At 35.8% G+C, this 22,354-nt stretch overlaps 1 protein-coding gene across 1 annotated transcript in view; it reads right to left on the bottom strand.

Annotated features, from left to right (window-relative positions):
* Svp (seminal vesicle polypeptide) overlaps positions 1–22,354 on the bottom strand; it is a 151,909-nt gene that overhangs the window by 19,783 nt on the left and 109,772 nt on the right. Inside the window, 1 exon segment of the mRNA NM_001172730.1 lies at positions 15,558–15,644. The gene's annotated coding sequence lies outside the window, so the exon portion shown is untranslated.

Genomic DNA, 22,354 nt, shown 5'->3' on the forward strand with positions numbered 1-22,354 from the left:
AGACTAAGACCCAGTAGGCTAGCCCAAACCAGGTCCCAACACCTGGCGGTGCACCCTACCAGTGAAGCCTTCAATATGTTGACCTGGAGGGGCAGGCCCAGCAGAGGCTGCCCAGGTCTTGGTCTCCCTAGTGTACTGCAGTGGGCGGGAACACCTAGCCAGCAGATTCAAACAAACTGTTACCAACAAAGAAAAAAACTTGGGCTCCTATATACGTTTGTATGGAAGGAACAAAAAGTATGAGAAGAGGGAGCAGCAAGAAAGGGTCCTCAGTCCCCAGTCCTGAGAACACTGATCCAGGAAAGGGAAACGCAAAGGAGAATGAGGACAGAAAACATGCAATATCAGACACGGCACCAATAGACAGACATAAAGCGGTATCTCTGGAGCCTCATAGACAAGTTCGAAAGTAAAGTATTTAACGAAATAAAGCAAGATATAAATAGAATAGTTAGAGAAATGCTAAGCATCGCCCAAGAAGAAACAGATGGTAGAAAGGAAGAACAGAAAAAAAGGGGAGAATTGTTTGATGGAGAAAATAGAGAAAACATAGAATACGTGAAGCAGGTTCAAAGAGATTACCAGAAAACTAAAAACTCTATCAAAAGCTGGCATAACAGCTTGAAAGAAACTAAGGATAGATTATCTGAACTGGAGGGCAGATTTGTAATGTGGGAGCATGAAATGAAAAACTTAAAAACAACAAGTAAACAAACAGCACTAATACAAAGGCTAGAAGATGATAGGATCTATAACTTAAGAATTAAGAACATAAAAGAAGAAGTAGGGACACAAACAAATGGACTACAAAAGCTATTCACAAAAATAATCCAGGAGAATTTCCCTAATTGAGCAAAAGGTAAAGATACTCAGATGTATGAGGCATACAGGACCCCAGCCACCTACAACCCAAACAGAGCTACACCCAGGCATATAATAATTAAAATTCCAGAAATCAAATATAAGAACAGAATATTAAAAGCTGTCAGAGACAAGAAACAAATCACGTACAAGGGAACAGCCATCAGAATTACAGCAGACTTCTCGGCACAAACCATCAAATCACAAAGAGCGTGGGGGGAAATAATTCAAGCTTTGAAAGATAATAACCTCCAGCCAAGATTGATATATCCTGCACAACTGTCCCTAGAAATTGATGGAAAACAAGGTGCTTCCAGGATAAAGAGGAAGTAGGGGAATTTGCAACCACCAATTCAATTCTACAGAAAATACTGCAGGATATTCTAAAAAAGAAAAATACCAAGATTCGAGAAATAGTGGCAGAGAGACCACAATGAATGGATCAGAAAGCAAAATGAAAAAGACAAACTGACAACTAATGACAGAAAAAGAGCTCAACAGAAATGAGGCAGAGAAGGTTGGATGGTAGGAACCGCTATTTTGGAGAAAACAAGACATCATAATAGCTAGTGCTGATTTAGTATCATCTTGTTTTAAAGTACTATCAAGATTTTATTCTTCTGTCTCCATCAGTCTTAACATGTTGTATCTCATTGGATTTTATTATATGTGATAATATAAACAAAAACTTTTATAGATAAGGAGATTATACAGAAATCATTGTTCATTTTCTGATAGTTGGTTCTAAATACCCTGTAATACTATCATTCTCTTGAATGGTTTTACATTGTCTTGATATGTTTGGTGCTACAGTATTTGAATTTATACTCAAAGATTTCAAGGAAAGAGACACTATGGTAACTACTTTTATGTCAAGATATCTTGTGATGAAACACTATTTTGCTTAAATGGTTATGTTTTGAACTGCTCTGTTTTGTTGTTATGCCCTCTTTTATCTCAATCTCCTTTTTTAATTATTTACTTTTTTATTTTTATCTTTTTAATTAAGGGAAAAATAAAAAATAGCAGGATATATTATAGTACCCACTTTGATTTCCTATTAACTTGATTTGAAACCCTGTATTGCCCTCACCATCTTGTTTTGACTGATTTTCCCCTATTCTGCTTTGCTTGATAGTACCAAGTTCGAAAGTATAGGCAACAACTGTGAAGACAACAAGATTCATTATGACGCCCATTCGGGTTGACTATTATCTTCTTTTAAAGTCCTGTAATGTCTCCAAAGTTTTGGTTTTATTGTTTACTGGGTTTTTTTTAATCAGTACCAGGGATCAAACTCACAACTGCATGCTTGCAAGGCAGGCACTTATGCCACTGAGCTAAATCCCCAGCCCTATTCTTTACTATTTTGTTCAATTTTATTATAACTGATGGTATAGGCAATTCTTTTTAAGATAGCAAGAGGCAGTATGGTAACCACTGTTGATCACCTTGTATTTTGTTTTTACATTATGTATTATGTCCATCCTTTTGACTTGACTGACTCTGTTCTGTTATGTCACATTTGGTTTTACTTTCTTCAAAAAAAAAAAGTAATAAGAACTGTGGGAGTAATAAAACTCAAAATGTGTAATTGTCATTATACAAAAGAAAGGAAAAGAAAGTGCTCTAAAGGATATAACTGCTTGTATATTTAAGTGTATGAGATAGATAACCATATTACTGAGTTTTGTTGGATCATTGAACAGAACTGTTTGCAGTCTCACTGTTTGAAACTCCACTTTATATGCTTTAATTTTGTAACTTGAACAACTATTTCTAAGATAACAATATGTAATCTATTAACTAGTGGTTTCCTACTGTTTATTTTTTCTGAAATTCTATATAACTTGTACCCTTTTTCTGTTTTTTTTTTTCTTTTTCTCCTTAAATAAAATTTAAAAAAAAAGAAAGTTGTAAAAACCGACTCAATGAAAATGAAGATAGAATTTCAGACCTCGAAGACAAGATTGCAGCTAGTGGACAGGAAAGAAAAGAGCTTTAAAAACTAAGGAATCAGGAAATAGCAATTCAACAGCTTCAAGATGATGCAAAGAAAAACAACATTCAATTGATAGGGATAAATGAAAAAGAAGGGGACAAAATAAAGGATGTCAAGAGGATATTTAGAGAAGTAATAGCTGAAAATTTCCCAAAAGTGAGATTGGAAACTGATATCAAGATCAATGAAGCATATAGAATTCCAAATAGCCATAACCAAAATAAAACTACACCTAAACACATAATAATGGCCATCCCAGAAATTGAACAAAAGAATAGAATATTAAAAGCTGTCAGAGAGAAAAGACAGATCACCTATAAAGGAAAACTTATCAGAATTACAGCAGACTTCTCAGCACAAACAATAAAGTCAAGAAGAGCATGGAGTGAAGTATTTCAGATCCTAAAGGAAAATGATTTCCAACCTAGACTTATGTACCCTGAAAAATTGTCCTTCAAAATCAATGGAGAAATAAGATACTTCCATGACAAAGAACAGCTGAAGAACTTCATGATCACCAAGCCAACCTTGCAAAGAATACTGAAAGACAGTTTAGAACACTTAGGAAAAAACCACAAACCAAAGCAGACAATGAAACAAACAGAAAGATAAAGATGCAACAGCAGAAAAATAACATGTCAACAATAAACCAACATATAACAGTTATAACTATTAATGTAAATGGTCTCAATGCACCAATTAAAAGAAACAGACTGGCAGAATGGATCAAGAAACAACATCCAACCGTATGCTGTCTAAAAAAAAAACCCATTTAAACCAAAAAGATACTCACAGACTGAAAGTCAAAGGATGGAAAATAATACTTCATGCAACAGGAACCCCAAAATAAGTGGGGGTAGCTATTCTGTTTGCAGACAATGTGAACTTCAAAACAATAATGATCAAAAGAGATAAAGAAGGTCATTACATACTGGTTAGGGGAAAACTTCAAGAGGAAGAGATAACAATCTTAAATATATATGCATCAAATTCCAGAGCACCCAGTTATATAAAACAAATATTAACAGAAATGAAAAACCAAAATTGACAGCAAGGGACAGATCAACCAGACAGAAAATCAGCAAAGAAATAACAGAACTGAATCACACCTGTGAACAAATGGACTTGATAGACATACACAGAGTGTTCTATCCAACAACATCAGAATACACATTCTTCTCAGCAGTATATGGGTCATTCTCTAAAATGGACCACATATTAGCTCATAGAACATATTTAAATAAATGCAAAAGAGTTGAAATTATCCCTTGCATGTTATCGGATCATAGTGCCATGAAATTAGAAATTAATGACAAAAGATACTGCGAAAATCCCACAAATACATGGAAACTGAATAACACACTCTTGAGTAATCAGTGGGTCACAGGGGAAATTAAAGAACAAATTAAATAATACCTACAAACAAATGAAAATACATACACAACTTACCAGAATATGTTGCATGCAATGAAAGCTGTCCTCAGAGGAAAATTTATTGTGCTGAGTTCCCACATCAGGAAAACAGAATGAATGTAAATAAGTAATCTGATGCTACACCTCAAATATCTAGAAAAAGAAGAGCAAATCAATCCCAAAGCCAAAAGAAGGGAGGAAATTATAAAAATCAGAGCAGAAATTAATGCAATAGAGACTAAAAAACAATCCAAAGCATCAATGAATCTAAGATTTGGTTCTTTGAAAGAATAAATAAAATTGATAAGCCCCTAGCCAAACATATTTTAAAAAGGAAAGAAAAAGCTCAAATTCATGCAATAAGGAATGAAAGAGGCAACATCACTACAGACTCTGTAGAAATACAGAAAATCATCAACACCTATTTGAAAACCTCTACTCTCATGTTTGATAACACAGACGAAATAGACAAATTCCTAGAAACATATGAAGAAACAAAGCTAAGTCAAGAAGATGTAAAACTGCTGAATAACCCAATTTCTATTCATGAAATTGAAAATGTAATTAAGTCCTTACCTACAAAGAAAAGCAGATGGATTTCCTACCTACAAAGGCCCAAATGAATTCACTGCAGAATTCTATAAGAAGTACAAAGAAGACTTAATGCCAACACTCCTCAAACTCTTCAATGAAATTGAAAGGGAAGCAATCCTTCCTAATTCATTCCTGGAAGCAAGTATTCCTCTAGTACCAAAACCAGAGAAAGACCCAACTAAAAAATAGAACTACAGGCCAATCTCCCTAATGAACACAGATGCAAAAATCTTCAATAAAATATTGGTAAATAGGATGCAGCAAATCATCAAGATTTTACACCATGATCAAGTGGGATTAATCCCATGTATGCAGGGATGGTTCAACATACGTAAATCAATAATGTAATCCATCATATCAATAAAGCCCAAATTAAGAATCACGTGATCATTTCTATAGATGCAGGAAAAGCTTTTGATAAGGTCCAACATTCATTTTTGATAAGAACCTTACAGAAAATTGGAATAGATGGTCTTTACTCAATAAAATAAAGGCCATCTATCACAAACCAACTGCCAGTATCATACTAAATGGCCAAAAATTGAAGGTCTTTACTTTAAAGTGAGGCACAAGACAAAGATGTCCCTTATCATCGCTCCTATTTAATATAGTACTGGAAAATACTAACCAGAGCAGTTAGAAAAGAGAGAGAAATAAAAGGGGTAAAGATAGGAAAAAAAGAATTTAAATTATCATTATTTGCAGATGACATGATACTCTACTTAGAAGACCCCCAAAACTCCATTGAAAGACTCCTACATATAATAAATAAATAGAGCAATGTAGCAAAATCGATACTCAAAAATCAATAGCATTCCTATACACTAACAACAAAATCACTGACAAGAGAAATGAGAGGATCCATACCCTTCATACTAGCAACCAAAAAATAAAATATTTAGGAATTATTCTCATGAAAGAAGTGAAAGACCTATACAGGGAAAATTATAATACACTGAAAAATGAAGTTGAAGAGGATCTCAGAAAGTGGAAAGATATTCCTTGCTCATGGATAGGAAGAATAATTATTGTGAAAATGGCCATTCTCCCAAAACTCTTATACAGATTCAATGCAATCTCAATAAAAATGCCATCAATATACCTTATAGACCTACAGAAATCACTCCTAAAATTCATCTGGAGTGAGAAGAGACCTAGAATAGCAAAGACAGTTCTAAGCAGCAAAGGCAAGGCAGGAGGCATCACAATCCCTGACTTGAAGTTATAATACAAAGCATCTGTAGTAAAATCAACACAGTACTGGAATCAAAACAGAGCCGAAGAGCAATGGAATAGGTAAGAAGATACAACCACAACTGCAAACACACTCAACCACCTTATCTTTGATAAAGGGGCCAAAAGAGGTTCACTGGAAGGACAGTTTCTTTAATAAATAGTGTTGGAAAAACTGGCTCTCCATATGCCGAAAACTAAAACCAGACCCATGCCTATCACCATGTCTAAATTAAAATCTAAATGGATCAAAGATCTGAATATTAAAACAGAAACACTAAATCTATTGGAAGACAAATTAGTTAAAAACCTTGAAGACATAGGGGTAGGTAGAGAATTCATGAACAGGATTCAAACTACGCGGGAAATACTTCCCAGAATCAATAACTGGGATCACCTCTTATTAAAAAGTTTCTGCATGTCAATGAAATCTCCAGCATAGTGAAAAGAAAACCCACAAACTGGGAAAAATCTTAGTGAACTCTCCCTCAGACAAAGGACTTCTGTCTAAAACATAAAGAATTAAAAAAATAAACCCCCAAAATTCAAAGACCCAATCCAAAAGTGGGCATCTGAGATGAATACACACTTCTTAGATGAAGAAATACAAATGGCAAATAAATACATGAAAAAAATGTTCATCATCATTACTCATTAGAGAAATGCAAATTAAAACCATACTGAGATTCTATCTCACTACTGAAAGAATGGCCAGGATCAAGAAAACTACCAACAACAAATGCTTTGGGGAAAAAGGAACACTCCTGCACTGTTGGGGGGAGTGTAGACTGGTGCAACCATTGTGGAGGCAGTCTGGAGATTTCTCAAAAGCTGGGATTGGAAGTCCCATTTGATCCAGCTCTTCCACTTCTAGGCATATTCGCAGAAGAACTGAAAACATCATACCACCAGTGATAGATGTACGCCCATGTTTATAGCAGCACAATTGGTAATAGCCAGATTTTGGAAACAACCTAAGTGTCCTCAACTGAGGAATGGATAAAAAAGTTGTGGTATTTTTATACAATGGAGTACTACTCAGCTATAATGAATGATCACATTGAGATATTTATAAATAAATGGGCACAGCTTGAGACCATACTCATAAGCTAAATAAATCAAACTCACATGTGTAAATACCAATAGTTTCACTAGTGTAAGAAATGGTAAGAATACATAAAAGCATGTGGTAATCATGATTCCCCATTGTATTGCTTTGAAGCCTTATAATGTTTTCATTCATTAATTGGAAGGTTTTATTCTGGGTTGCTTGATTTTATTGTCTGTGATGGTATGAACAATTATTTTGAAGAAAACAAGACATTGTAATATCTAGTGCTGATTTAGTATCACCTGGTTTTGAAGTCCCATCAAGCTTTTGTTCTGCTGTCTCCATCGGTTTTATCATGTTGTATCTTATTCAATTTTATTATATATGATAGTATAAACAAAATTTTTATAGACAAGGAGATAATATATATAAGACATTGTTCATTTTCTGTTAATTGGTTCTAAACACCCTATAATACCTTCATTCTTGAATGGTTTTACACTGTCCTGATATGTTTGATGCTATAGTATACGAAGTTATACTCAAATATTTCAAAACACTACAGTAACTACTGTTATGTCGGGTTATCTTGTGGTGAAACACTATGTTGCTTAAATTGTTCTGTTCTGACCTGTGTTGTTATGTTGCTATGTCCTCTTTTAATCTTTTTTTTTTGTCTTTTTTGTTTTTTATCGGTACCAGGGATCGAACTCATGACCGCCTGCTTGCAAGGCAGGTGCTTATGCCACTGAGCTAAATCCCCAGCCCCTCCTCTTTTAATCTTAATCTCCTTCTTTTTTATTTTTTTAATAAAAAATAAGAAAACTTTTTTAAAAGCCTGTACAATAATTAGCATAATCAAAGGCAGAAACCACATCTAACCACAGCCATTTTGTTGATCCATATGCCCTTCATGATCCTTTTCTTAATAAAGTGGCAACACCACCAAAAAAGTTGTGTAGACGAAGCAAAGAGAAGTAAACCCCACTTGAAGCCCTGGGTCTTCATGTCCCCAGCTGTCCTCCAGCACCGTTACCTTCCTTAGTAGCGTCATGACCCATTGCTTTGCAAGTTACTTTCTTTTCTCTTTTTTCTGCTTTGATATTTTTATTTTTTAACTTTAAAGAGTGTAAAATTAAACACAACAAAAAAGAACATAAGAAACCAATATAAGAGACATAAATTTCAAACAAAACAAGCAGGGAGCTTCACTTTCATATTGTCTCTTGCTTTCTTCTAAATATTTGCCCATATCTTCACATACAGTGAAGTCATAGAAGACTACACAGTATAAAACTGATCTGAACAGAATGAAGAAGACATTTTAGGTCTTCAAGACCACACATTAGGAAAGTCAACAATGGGTATCATAGTGTCTCTCATTCTCTTCAAAATAGCTTTCAACATGCCTTCATGTATGTTAAAATTAAACAAAACAAAACAGACTAAAATCACTCTGGAACACAGGATAACAGTATTGCTTGGCTTCACATCCTGACACTACAGAATCAGCACTAGGTACTATACTGTCTCTTTTTCTTCACGGTAGTTATTCATCTCATCATGCATTATATAATCAGTTCTAACAAACTGTTTAGAAGTTCTATGCATGTATGAGTCTCTACATGTATATCTATCCTTTCTGTATTACAAGGAAAAACAAAACAAACCAAATTCCAAGAAAAACATGAAATGAAAATTCACATAAAACCACAATGTAAGGTGATCTATAATGGTTACTATGTCTCCTGTTATTGTCAATAGAATTGTCTACATCATCAGGCATAGTATAATTGAATAAAGCAGTACATAACAATATTAAAAAAACAAAACATTGGAGACATAGTAAGACTTCAAAAGCAGGTAATAATCAAACCAAAGTGGGTATCCTGGTGAATCTGGTCATCTTCACTGTTCTTGTTTATACTCTCAGACTTGGTACTATCAATCATAACAGATTCAAATAAAATCAGTCAGTATAAAACAGCAATCTAACAAACCAGATTCAAAGAAGATCAATCATGATAAGACAGTGTAACTTATACAAAGCTTCAGATTAAGTTAGTAGGATATTAAGGATGATTACCATAGTATATTCACTATTTTCAGGATAGCTGTCTGTGCCCTCAAATCTAGTACATGTAGACAAACTGGGACAGAATGTAATCCATCTGAACAGAGCAGTGAGAGTAATGTGGGTTTTAAATCCCGATACACTGTCTACAATATCCTCTGCTTTCCTTTAGACTATTCTTCCCCTTTTACTCCCACGGGGTGCCCCGCACATTTTGAATCCCACCATCTCCCTCAGTTTTTAGACTGGGGGACAACCTGCTATTTACCAAAGTGGTTCTGAACCTTCTCACTCCTGGACTTGATCTCAAGTTGTATTCCTTTACCTACAAAAGCCTCAGGGTTTTCCTTTGTTATAGCTGAGTAGTTCTCTAATGCACAAAAGTATCATGTTTTTCCAACCTATCTGCAGGTGCTGGTCAAGTTGCCCCTATTTCTCTCTGGTTCCCTGTCACATAGAGCATTGTTTTCTTATATTTGACTTTCAGTCTATAAACCCTCTTTCAGGTTAATTATATTTCCATTACAAAGCATCTCGATGGACCCTATCTTCTGATCTACTGTGCCTGTGCTTCTTTTTGTTAGTGTATCAAGACCATCTATATTAGAGATTATAGCCCACCTTCTCTGCCTCATCTCTGCTGTGCTATTTTTCTGCCATTGGTTGTCAACTTTTCTCCTTCATTCCACTATCTGCCCCATTCACTGAGGCCTCTGCCACTGTTCCTGAAATCCTGGTATTTTTTTCTCTCTCTCTAGAATGTCCTTCAGTATTTTTTGTAGGGTTGCATTGGTGGTCACGAGTACCCCCAGTTCCTCTTTGTCATGGAAGCATCTTGTTTCCCCACTAATTTTGAGAGACAGTTTTTCAGGGTACATCAATCTGGGTTGGAGGTTATTTTCTTTCAGGGCTTGGATTGCTTTGCTTCAAGCTCTTCTTGACTTGATGGTTTGTGTCAAGAAGTCTGTCATGATTTTGATGAGTGTTTCTTTATAGGTGATCTGTTTCTTTTCTCTGATGGCTTTTAATATTCTGTTTTTGTGATGAATTTCTGGGATCTTGATTATTATATGTCTGGGTGTAGATTTCTTTTGGTTGTAGGTGGCTGGAGTTCTGTATGCCTCATACATCTGAATATCATTTCCTTCTCCTATGCTTGGGAAGTTTTCCTTAATTATTTCTGTGAATAGCCTTTATATTTCCTTTGTATTTGCCCCTGCTTCTTCAGTCACATTTTTTATTCTTAAGTTATAGAACCTCTTGTCCTTTGTATTATTATAATAGTTCAGACAGGGAAAAGGAGAAAAGAAGGAAGGGAAAAGAAAAAAGATGTAAATTTGTAAATATACATTTAAGATAGATAAAATGATTGTACTACTGATTCTATTTGTTCTTGGAACAGTTAACATTCATAGGATTAGATCAATTTTGCATGTTTTTGTCTGGTAATATGATTAACACTTTTGAAGTTAACTATACAAAATAACAACCTTAGTTACCTTCCTGCCACTTTGTTTTGAAGGCTTATATCCTCATTATTTTGGCTTCTTGCTATTGTTATTTATTTGTCTGTTTCTTGTCTTTCTAATAATTTGTTTTCTTTTGTTTTTCCCTCTAATAAAGAAAGGATAAATATACATGTATATTCTTATACATGCCTAAAACTTTTCCTAAAGAGTTTACAATAGTTGATTTTATTACATGTGATGGTATGAACAGTTATTTTGAAGGAAATGAGACATTATGGTAGCCATTGCTGATTTTCTATCATCTTGTTTGAAGTTCAGTAATGCTTTTATTCTTTCTTTTGATTGGTTTTAGTCTGTTTTGTTTTGTTTGAATTCATTATGTTGAAGATATAAACAAAAATTACCTGAGTAATATTAAATCAGTTTGCAAGAAAGAAATTTCTAGGCAACAATCTCATCATCAACATTACCTGGAGACATGAAGTGCCTAAAGTAGAAACCAACTGACAATACAAGATGCATTCCTGTAATCTAACCTCTTCAGGATGCTGAAGCAAGAGGATTACAAGTTGGAGGCCAGCCTGGATTACATAATAACTTAGTGAGTCCCTCTCAGAATCAAAAAATCCAAAAGTGTGATCACAATACATGATACACACTGAAATTCTACCCCCAAAATATGTGAAACTAGGAGGGATGGCAGGGTAAGGGGGTGATGGGAAGAAATGATCAAGCATGTGATCTTCATGTACAAATCAGTAATCCATGTAATCAATATACACTTTAAAATGATTAAGAATTGAGAATGTAGCTTAGTGATAGAGTGTTTATTAGCATTCATGAGGCTAAATGTCCAGTCCCCTGTACTGAAAAAGAGAAAAGAAAGCCATAGGTAAACAATTTAAAAGGTCTCAGAGGTTTCAGGACATGCCCTATGGACTTGGGCCTGTGGACTTGGCAGCAGATGGTAGAAGAAGCTCATGATACAGGAGTGTTGTGTGCCTCATGGTCACCAAGGAAACAAAGAGGAAGCAAGAAGGTTCTGGCATCCTCATATCCCCTTCCAGGGTGCATCTCCAATATCTAACTTCCTCCCATGAGGCCTCAGTTCCAAAAGGTCCCATCACCTCCCCCAAACACCATAAGTTGAGGAACAAGCCTTAAATACACAGGACTTCGGGAGATATTCAAGATCTAAACTGTAGCGCTGGATTTATCAAGGGTTTTTTAAAGCCCCTTTTACCTTCTGTGTATCTCTTTTCCCAAAACTGCCTTACCAAGCAGTCTGAGTCTGTCCATTCCTTCTCCTGAACATTTTCTCTTGTAGCTTTACTTCATCCAATAATTTTGACTTTAAAAATCTCCTAGCTAGAGTCATCCACTGTTGTGGCTTGTGTTTAGATGGCCCCCCAAAGCCTACAATAGTCATAGGTGAGGCTCTTGCAGAAGCGGCTGCATCTAGAGTGTGTGATTGACTCATGGTACAGTGTTAGGATTAAGAGCACTAGGATTAAGGGTGGCTGATTACTAAACCAGTCCACTGATTGGTTTGGCATTGCCCTAATCCTGGCAGTCGGGGTACAATACAAAGAACAGAAAGAAGCTTGTCTTATCCCATCTCTTGCTTGCTTTGCCTGTCTTCTGCTTGCCATGAACTATTTTCTCCTCTGTAACACACCTCTGCCAAGCTATTCTGCCTGGAAGCCGGCTGATTATGAACTGAATCTTCTATACACTGAGATAAATAAAGCTTCCCCCCTTTACCTTTGGGTGTTGAGTGTATTGTCTCAGCAAAGATAAAAGTAACTAGGACACCCAGGAAGCTTCCTAGCTCTGGAAATGCATTGCGTAGGTCTCTTAAGATGCTGTCATACAGGTCCTGACCTCACCACAGTGCCCTGAGAATAATGCCTATCCCCGGTCCACACTTGTCTGCCGCTGCTTTCATGACTAACTAAGAGCAACAGGCAGGTCACAGGGAATCCTCCTTGCCAGCTTACCAGGATATCACATGTCCCTTCTTCATTACACTTTCCTTTAGTTGTTACGAGCTTTTGATAAGTCTATAGAGATCTGTGAGTGTTGACTTTGATGGTTTTCACTGGCTTCTTCTGTGTGTTTGTCAAAGTGACAGGTAGTGCTCTGGAGTTCTCTCCTCTGCCATTGTCGGTGGCATCTTGCTTCCCAATCTTTATTACAATCGCTTTGTTTTTTCTGTATCTTTAACTCCTTGACAGTTATTTTATTTCATTTTATTTCTTAAATGTAGCAGTTATAAATCTTGTTTCTATTTTTCATTTGTTACCCTCAAGACCTATATTAAAAACATTCTCCATTTAAATCTTAACCAAAGAAAGCTGATAATGTCATCCTTTTTGCACCCATAATTTTCGCCCAGCACTTCATTCCACATGTATATAAAGAACTTCCAAATTTTCACCTTGAATTGTCAGTGAGATCTTTTCTTAAGCATTCCTGGTACAAAATTTTACTTGTTCAATTTATTATTGCTATTACTTTTATCTCAGAACACCTTTCTTTGTTTTCCATTTCACTAGCTTACAAAAGGAGTTATTTCTCAGAAGTTCTAGGGCAGATAAACTTTCTGATTACTTGTATGACTGGAAATGCCCCTATGTTTCAGCATGTGAAATAACAGTTTGGCCATGTACATAATTTTTAATTCAAAATATTTTTGAATATTTTTTAAATTTCCGGCTGCTATTATTATTATTAGATTAGTATTTTAAATATATCAATACAGGCCATTTGCAGGCTGAGGGTAGAGAAAACACCATCAAGTAAGCCCAGTTTGGAAACCAGGACCATGCACAGGCTGCTGCTGGACTGGCATAGACAGATCCCGGCCTCTCCCCATGAGTCAGTGCCATTCATGGATCAGGGATAGAAACAGCAAAGGCACACCATCAAGCAAGCCCAGTCTGGGAACTAGCACCATGTGCGAGCTTCCCTCTGCCTGGAACAGCCCCTTCCGATGTGTGAGCTGGCAAACAAGAAGTACCAATGACCCCCACCACTCCCATAAGCCACAGGCTCATCCACACAAACACAGGGTGTGATGATAGCTATGCAGGTGAAATGAAAATGGATGCCTGTGGTGCTTTGGTGTTTCACTAACATTGCAGGTATATGGTCAGAGGTCTGATTATAGGTTCAGAGGACAGTGGTACGCAGTGTGACATCCAGGGGAGATCTTCTTCTGAGGGTGCAGCCACTGTTGATTCCCGATGGTCTTGTTGTGAAGTCCTATATCATTTCCATTGTTTTGTTGGGTTGTGTTTTATTCTCTTTTGCTTTGTTTGGTATGTCAAATCCAAGCAGCTATTTGAAAGATAGCAAGATATATTATGGTAGCCATTTTGAATTTACTGTAGACTTGTTTTGAAGTCCTTTATTGCATTCATTGTTTTGTTTTTATTGTTTCTATTCTGTTCTGTTTGATTTTCACCATATCCGAAGTTATCTACAGTTATTTTGAAGACATCAAAAGGTATTATGGTAACTATTATTGATTTTGTGATGTTTTGAACTCTTGCATCTTTTACACTGGTTTGTTTTGATTGGTTTTATTCTATTTTATTCTATTTTATCCTCTTTAAAATAAAAATTAAACATCTCAGTACATGAACTTTCTATAAATTATCACTTCATTCACTTCCTTGCTCATAATCTCTATAAGAAAAGAGTAACAACATAATGTGACTCATTTCTGTCTAGAGTGATTGAATTTTAGCCAAGCATGTTCCTATGCAGGATTTCCCATACATTTTTCTGAGAAGTCTGTAAGCAGCTTACAGCTTTCTTGTCTTATTTGATGCTTTTTTTTAAATTCTCTGAGACCATTGGCATTAAAAATGTCAGTTGGTTATTGATTTAAAATATGATATATCTCATATTTCTCTGGGGATATTAATAGTCTCATGTTTTTAAAAGAATATGATTCTCCAAATGATTTCAATTTTTTACTTAATCACTCTCATGTTTTTATGAAATGCTTGAAAATTGTTGATCATGTCTTTTCTATAAAAATTCAGATTCTGAACATTGTGCTAAGATAAAAGCCAGATACAAAAGGACAAAAATCCCATGGCCTCACAAATGTAGGAAACTGCACTTCTACACAAAGTGCTCTGAATGCTCTCTCCAATATAGCTATAAATTTATCGAAGGTACAAAAATTACCAACAGCTTGCTGGTGGTTGTAGCTGCCTAACATTCCAACAGGAAATGTCTTAAACTTAACAATAGAATGTGTTGTTCTGGTAAGTTTCATTACAATAATTTAATAAGGAAAGCAACACTCTCTCCTTTTTTACAAGAGTCATTCCTATCACTATTAAAACATATTAAATTCCTCCCATCCTTTAAAAATATCTCTGAAACTTACCTCAACTTCCATGTCAAGATCCAGCTCTCATTTATACCAACTTCTTAAAAAGGCTACCACTGTTCTCCATTTCTTCTACAAAAAGATATATCTGTGACACGTTCTTTGTGCAAATCCTCTGGTGATACTTTAAATCAACACAATTCTGGCCTCCTAAACAAGCACTAGGCACTGAAGTAGGCCCATTCATGAGAATTTGTCCTTGATTTACAGGAAGGATTGTGGAAAATCATTGAAAGTCATCTTATGAATCAATACTTTGTATAAGAGAGAAGGTCCATATTCCATGAAGAATTTTCTTTTTCTATGTATTTAGTATACTGGAGATCATTCTGAAAAGACTTGAAGGTACAAACGCATTACCTGTGCATTTGCAGTAGAAGGTTTCACAGACACCATCTATCTGAGTGGGTCATTGGGGGGGGCACTTTTAATGTATGCATTGCACTTACTTTTTTTTTCCCTGAGGATCTGCAGATTGGTACTCATCAAACTGCCTACGCAGTGCCTCTTCCAACAGTCTTAATTCCTGCAGAGTCCTGCAATGAGGGGTGGAGAGAAAACCTAAGCTGCCAATTCTCATCAGTCATCAAGCAATGGCTATGAAACACTTTCGAGGGCTCTACCTTATTGGGGAGGCATCGTGCTACTAGAGAGTCCATAGGAATAAAATGAGTATTGAGATCTCAAAAGGCATAAGGATCCAGGCAGAGCCTGGAGTTTGGGTTGTAATATTTCTCTTATTTGCACACAAATAATCTTTCAGTATATATACTGAAATGATTTTATGATTTTTGTGTGAGAGATGAACTTAATATGTCTCCTTCATCAGCCTTTTTTACAGGCTTTTTTACTCTTCTCCAGAGCCAACTGGAGGTGGAAAGGAAGGCCAAAAAATGCAGGTTCCATAATCAACAAAGGGATTTTTTTTCCTGTAAATATTGAATTTCCTGCTCACTTATCTTTGTTTTTACATTTTTAGCTTTAGCCTCTCTGGTTTTCTTATTATAAATTACTGAAAAGTTCAAAAGAGAAAAAGATGTATGAGAGAATAAAAATGTTCTCAAAGTACCAGACACCTATTACTCTATTGAAAAGTATATTTTCATTATCAGAAGGCAGGCATTAGGAATCATGGACTTAAAGAGTATAATGAGAATCCAGGATCTAACTCCAAACGTACTATAAATAAATCTAAATTCCAGCCTCAATTTTATCTTTTGTAGAGGACGCTTCATCTTAATTACAGGAGCTTAAAAAAAGAAAATTTTAAGATCATGGAATTTGAGGCTCTGAAAACAATTAGTTCTACCCTCCAAGTGTTTTTACCCACTGTGTTTGGGTTTCCCCCAACCTGTCTCTAGATATTATCAAATGTGTCCTGGATCTCAAACAAAATTGTTCTCGTTAAGAACTAACAGATGAGTCTTACTACAAATTGCACTACTGCTGATTAATTTAGTAGGAGACCAAAGAAAGCAAAATGTATCTATCTTAATACATACCAATTGCTACTGGCACTGGGAAACACTGTCATCAATAAGAATTCTGGGATCAGAGAAAGATGAACCAAATGCTCCAGTAAGATCCTCTGGCGATTGTCTGTCTATGGAAACATCAATTTGAATACCTATTCCCCACAAAAGTACCTACGCCAGAGCTAAGAAAATCAGTCAGAAGATCACAGTATATGATTTTAGCACAACTATAAGAAAAGATGCACTGAAGAAGGAACAATGTCTCTCATGCCTTGTCCTCCCAAACTCAGGCAAAGCAGCATGAAGAGCGACATCTTGACTGAGGGGAGGGAAAAGAGATTAGCAGATGCTTCAGTGTTGGAGCTCAGTACCAGGCCCATTACAATGAAACCTACACAGAGTTCCACATTCCCTATACCCAAGCTAATGCCATGGGCAGACTCTAGATCAGCAGTGGGGAACCAATGGCATGTGTGCCATGGCAGGCTGTTTGTATTATTGAACGCTCTAAAAGTTCACCATCACTGCCCTAAATTCACTTGAGCATCCAGAGGACACCCAAGGCTGCAGTGGAACAGACTTGTGTTCCCGCCCACATCACTTCCAGCTGGCTGCAATAGTCTAGGTCCATGAATGTACAACAGTAGCCCGTCCATGGCAGTATAGGCCTTTGTCCTGACTCTGTGGAATGTTGGTTTCAGTAGGCTGTGGGCTCTGGGTTTCACCCATTAAGTAGTGGTGGCCATAAGACTGCCAACCCCATATTTCTCTCAATAAAAAGCAGCACAGCAGAAAGAACATCTCTTTGACAAGGAAGAAGTGGGTGATAGGAGTGAGACACTACTTTGGAGCCCCAAGCCAGACACACCATAATGAGGTCCAGCACCAGGCAGAATTCTGTGGCACCTGGCCACAGGTCAATGACTCTGCACAAAGTGTTTGGGCCCTTCCCAGCCTCAGAGGAAGCTTGCGGACACATTGGTACAGACTATCTTCTTTGGGCACTTTCCAAGCCCATCCTGAACAACACTCTTGGGCTTCAGTTGTACTTTAGGCTTCAATTTCCCCCCTAGTGTTGAAATAGTGACAATACACCAACTATAGGTTTGCAGCAAAGGACTGAGGGTGCCATCCAGTGCTCAAACAGAGGTAGGGACCAAAGGTTCAGAGACGGAATAAACTTCCTGCTTAAAATTTCTCAAAGGACAGAGGCAAACAAAGCCAGAATACAAGGACTAAAACAAATGCCCACTCTTTCAATGCATAGATGTCATGTACTAACAAGCACAACATTTTTCAAACAACTATGCTTTCACCAAGTCAACTAATAAGGCACCAGAAATCAACCATAAAATTACTATGTGTGATCCCTTCGATAGAGAACATAAGAAACCCAGTGTATTCCAAGTAAACACATAACTTGGCAATTTATTGAAGAAACTTAATGGAGAAATTGAAACAATTTTTTGAAAATTAAGAGAAATCCTGGGGCTCTAAAATACAAAATGGAAATACAATTTATGGTAAATGCAGCATCACAAGTAACTGAAAATACACACTTTGTAATAAGTGATATTAGAAATGCAATAATAAGTTTAATGCATGGAATAAATAAGAATCTACACTTAAAGTCAAATAACAAAAAGGTAGAGAAAATATTTACCACTAAAATCAAAGGAAAAAAGGATAATCTTCTTGATATATAAAGAGACCTTTAAAAATAAAAAGGAAGAATATCAAAATCCAGGAAGAAAGTAGATAACACACATCAACATAAAATTCACTGGCCTTTGAAATAAGGAAAAGATAAAATCCATTTCTTAGATAAAGAGAAAGGCTCATTGAGACTGCACTGTGATATTATTTTCTATCTCCTAGCCTGCCAATATTTCCAAAGCTTGTCAGAAAACTCTGTGGGCAAAGATACATGAGCTAGTGATTCTCCTAGATAGCTGGTAAAAATCCAAACTAGTGCAAGCCAGAAGGATGAGAGTCTATGGTTAGGAAAATAGAATAGGCATTTATGATTTTAGCAATCTCAGTACCCTGTGCTGTAGGCCAACAATTATGTTAAAAGTATGTGACATTTGTAAAACCAAAAAATTATGACCCAGAAAAGTGGCACACATCTGTAATCTCTGCACTCAAGAGGCTGAAGCAGGAGGATGGTGAGTTCCAGGACAGACTGGGTTACATAGCAAGTGCAAGGCCAATCCAGACTATGAGCTGATGTCTAAAAATACTATTTAAAAGGGAGGAAAATAGTGTCCACCTACATCATCCAAAAGAGAAGGCAAATGAGCTATGTTAAGGGGTGATCAAAAATATGGCAAGTGTTTAAACTGAGAAATACTTTTGACAGTTAAAGATACATCACCAAGAATGATGGAAAGAATGTGCCCAAAGTGAGAGGAATGGTTTGAATATTTTGAAAGGGATTAATGGTATTGTGTTTTTTTACTGTAATCATTGTTTTTGTTTTCTTGAGACAAGGTCTCACTGTATAGTCCAGACTGGATTTGAACTCAGTATGTAGTCCAGGCTGGCCTTGAACTCTTAGCCATCCTCCTGCCTCAGCCTCCCCAGGGCTAGGACTACAGGCATGTGCCACCATTCCTGGCTTGCAGTAAAAATTTTAATGCAGATATTCATGTATTCTTTGATCACTCATCATTGATCAAACATTTACAACAATTTCTGCCAAATGAGAACATTGTGACATGTCTTCACACACCTCATTCACTGGATCTGGCACTGTGCAACTTCTGACTTTCCTTAAAGCCAAAGTAGCAATTAAAGGCAAATATTTTGAATTGACTCAAAAAGCAGAGGCAGCCACAACAGTAGAACCAAAGGTACTCTGAAAGGGGACTTCCAAGACTGCTTCAAAGAGTGCCAAGAATAATAGGCTGAGTAAAGCAAGGGGCAGTTTTTGGAGAGGGATTGATGGCAATGTGGTTTTTATATTAGAATAAAGATTTAAATTTAAGTAGTCACCGTACTGTTTTATAACACGGCCTATATCATACCATGTTTTAAACGTAGAAGTAGCAAAGCCTTTGTGATGTGAAAGAGACTCAATTATATTAAATGAAAGGTTAGATACAGTAAATTATCTTACATAACCTACAATGAACCTCAAGGTCTTAGAAAAATAAGAATAAACTGAACCCTAAACCAACAGAAGAAAAGAAATAATAAAAATCAGAGGTGAAATGAAGTGGAGACTAAAAAATCACACAAAAGATCAATAAAACAGTTTGTTCTTTGAAAAGATAAACAATGTTGGCAACCACTCAGCCAGAATAACTAAAAAAAGAGTAAAAAGAGCCAAATTAGTACAGCCAGAGGTGTATGTGTGTCAAGGGATGATCAAAAATATGGCAAATGTTTAAACTGAAAAATACTTATTCCTGTAAAAGACCTTTATTATATTAAAGTAAGTTTATTTATACCTACTTGGTTTATGTATATTTTCTTCTATGCTTACTTGGTGTATGTATATGATATGATATGAAATGTAATCCCCATGAAATTACTAATGACATTTCACAAAATTAAAATTAGAGTTATTAGAGTCTCCTTTGCATTTCCATGAAGTCTTTGTCTAGCCCTGGTATCTGAATGCGCTGGACTCACAGAATGAAGTAGGAAGTGTTCCCTTCACTTCCATTCTTTGAAGAATTGGAAAAGAATTTGTGTTAATACTTCTTTTCTTCTGAGGAAGGTTTAAAACTCCAGATCCAACTTCTTTATTTGCTATAATTCTATTTATATCTTATATTGAGTCAATTTTGGTAGTTGGTATGTTTTTAAGAAATTTTCCTCTGTATTTTATGTTTTCTTTTTATCTAGATTATTTAATTTGTTTTTATATAACTGTCCAAGTAATCACTTATAGTTTTTAATTACTATAAGACCAGTAATAATGTCACCATTTTAACTTCTGGTTTTAATAACCTGAGTCTTTTTTTTCAGTTTGCCTTATTAATCATTTTGTCAGCTCTGTTAATCTTTTCAAACCACCACTTGGTTCAGTTGATTCTATTACTTTCTATTCCTATTTCATATGTATCCATTAATATCTGTATTATTAGCTTTTTTCTGTGCCTCGTTTTTTTTGTTGTTGTTGTTGTTGCTGTTGTTGGCAGTGGCAGTGGTGCTCCAGGTATAAACTTAGGTTATTGATTTGGAATTTCTTTTTTGAGGAATTCTCATATGTAATCTTCCCTCTAAGAACTATCTTCAAGACAACCCAAACTTTTTAGTGTGTTTAATACAAAGGAATTTTCTAATTTCTCTTGTCACTTTTCCTTTGTTTTTCCACAGATTGTTTAACAACATGGTATATAATACTAACACAGTTGTGAATTTTCTAATTTCCTTCTTTTACTGATTTCCACTTTCATCCCACTTGTCTGAAATAACATATTTTGTGTTCACGATTATTTGTAGTTGAAAAATAAAAATTGTACATATTTATTCTGTATAGCACGGCATTTGAAGTCATTCCATACTTGTGGGGTCACTAAATCTAGCTAATAATCATATACACAATTTCATATAATTGTCATATTTGTGAGCTGACTTTATTTAATTCAAAACATCACCCTACAGCCTCTCCAAATGTATTCCCCTCTCCCATATAAAATACATTACTTCCATTTCAACATCCCCTAAAATCTTAACTGATTTTATAATCAACTCTAAACAGAAAACCTCATTTTACAACATCCATATCAGTTGCAATTCCCTGGATACATTTAAAATCTATAATCCTGTGAACAAACAAGTTATCTACTATCAAAACACAATGATGAGACAAGGGTCATATAGATTTCCCTATCCTGGAAGGGATGCACATGGGTTCACATATACCACTGTGATATGAGGTTTTGAATTTTTCTGGGAACATGTTTAGAAGGGGAATAGCTGAGTCAAATGGGACTTCCTATCCCTGCTTTTTGAGAACCCTCCAAACTGATTTCCATAGTGGTTGCACCAATCTACACTCCCACTAACAGCGCAGAAGTGTTCCTTTTTCCCCACAGCCTCTCCAGCATTTGGTAATGGTTGTTTTCTTGATCTTGGCCATTCTTTCTGGAGTGATATGGAATCTCAGTGTGGTTTTAATTTGCACTTCTCTAATGACCAATGATGCTGAAAAATTTTATGTATTTATTTGCCATTTGTATTTCTTCATCTGAGAAGTGTGTATTCATCTCAGATGCCCATTTTTGGGTTGGGTCCTAGAATTTCAGAAGTCTGAATTTTTTAATTCTTTATATGTTCTAGATAGAAGTCATTTTTATGAGGGACAGTTGACTTAAGATTTTTTTCCCAATTTGTGGGTTTTGTTTTCACTCTGTTCGAGATTTCTTTTGACATACAAAAATTTTTTAAGATCCCAGACAAGATCCCAGTTACTGATTCTGGGTAGTATTTCTCGTGCAGTTTGATTTTTGTTCATGAATTCTTGCTATATCTTCAAGATTTCTACCTATTTTGTCTTCCAGCAGATTTAGTGTTTTGTTTTAATATTTAGATCTTTGTTGCATTTTGACTTTAATGCACAGTGATAGCCATGGGTCTAGTTTGTTTTTGGCATGTACAGAGCCAGTTTTTCTAGCACCACTTATTGAAGAGGTTATCTTTGCCCAGTGAATGTGTTTGACCCCTTTATCAAAGATAAGGTGGCTGAATGTGTTTGTAGTTGTAGTTGTATCTTCTAATCTATTCTATTGATCTTCAGATCTGTTTTTATTGCAGTA

This window comes from Cavia porcellus, unplaced genomic scaffold (assembly GCF_034190915.1).
Source record: "Cavia porcellus strain 051 isolate PalLab524CR breed Dunkin Hartley unplaced genomic scaffold, mCavPor4.1 scaffold_5, whole genome shotgun sequence".
NCBI lineage: Eukaryota > Metazoa > Chordata > Mammalia > Rodentia > Caviidae > Cavia > Cavia porcellus.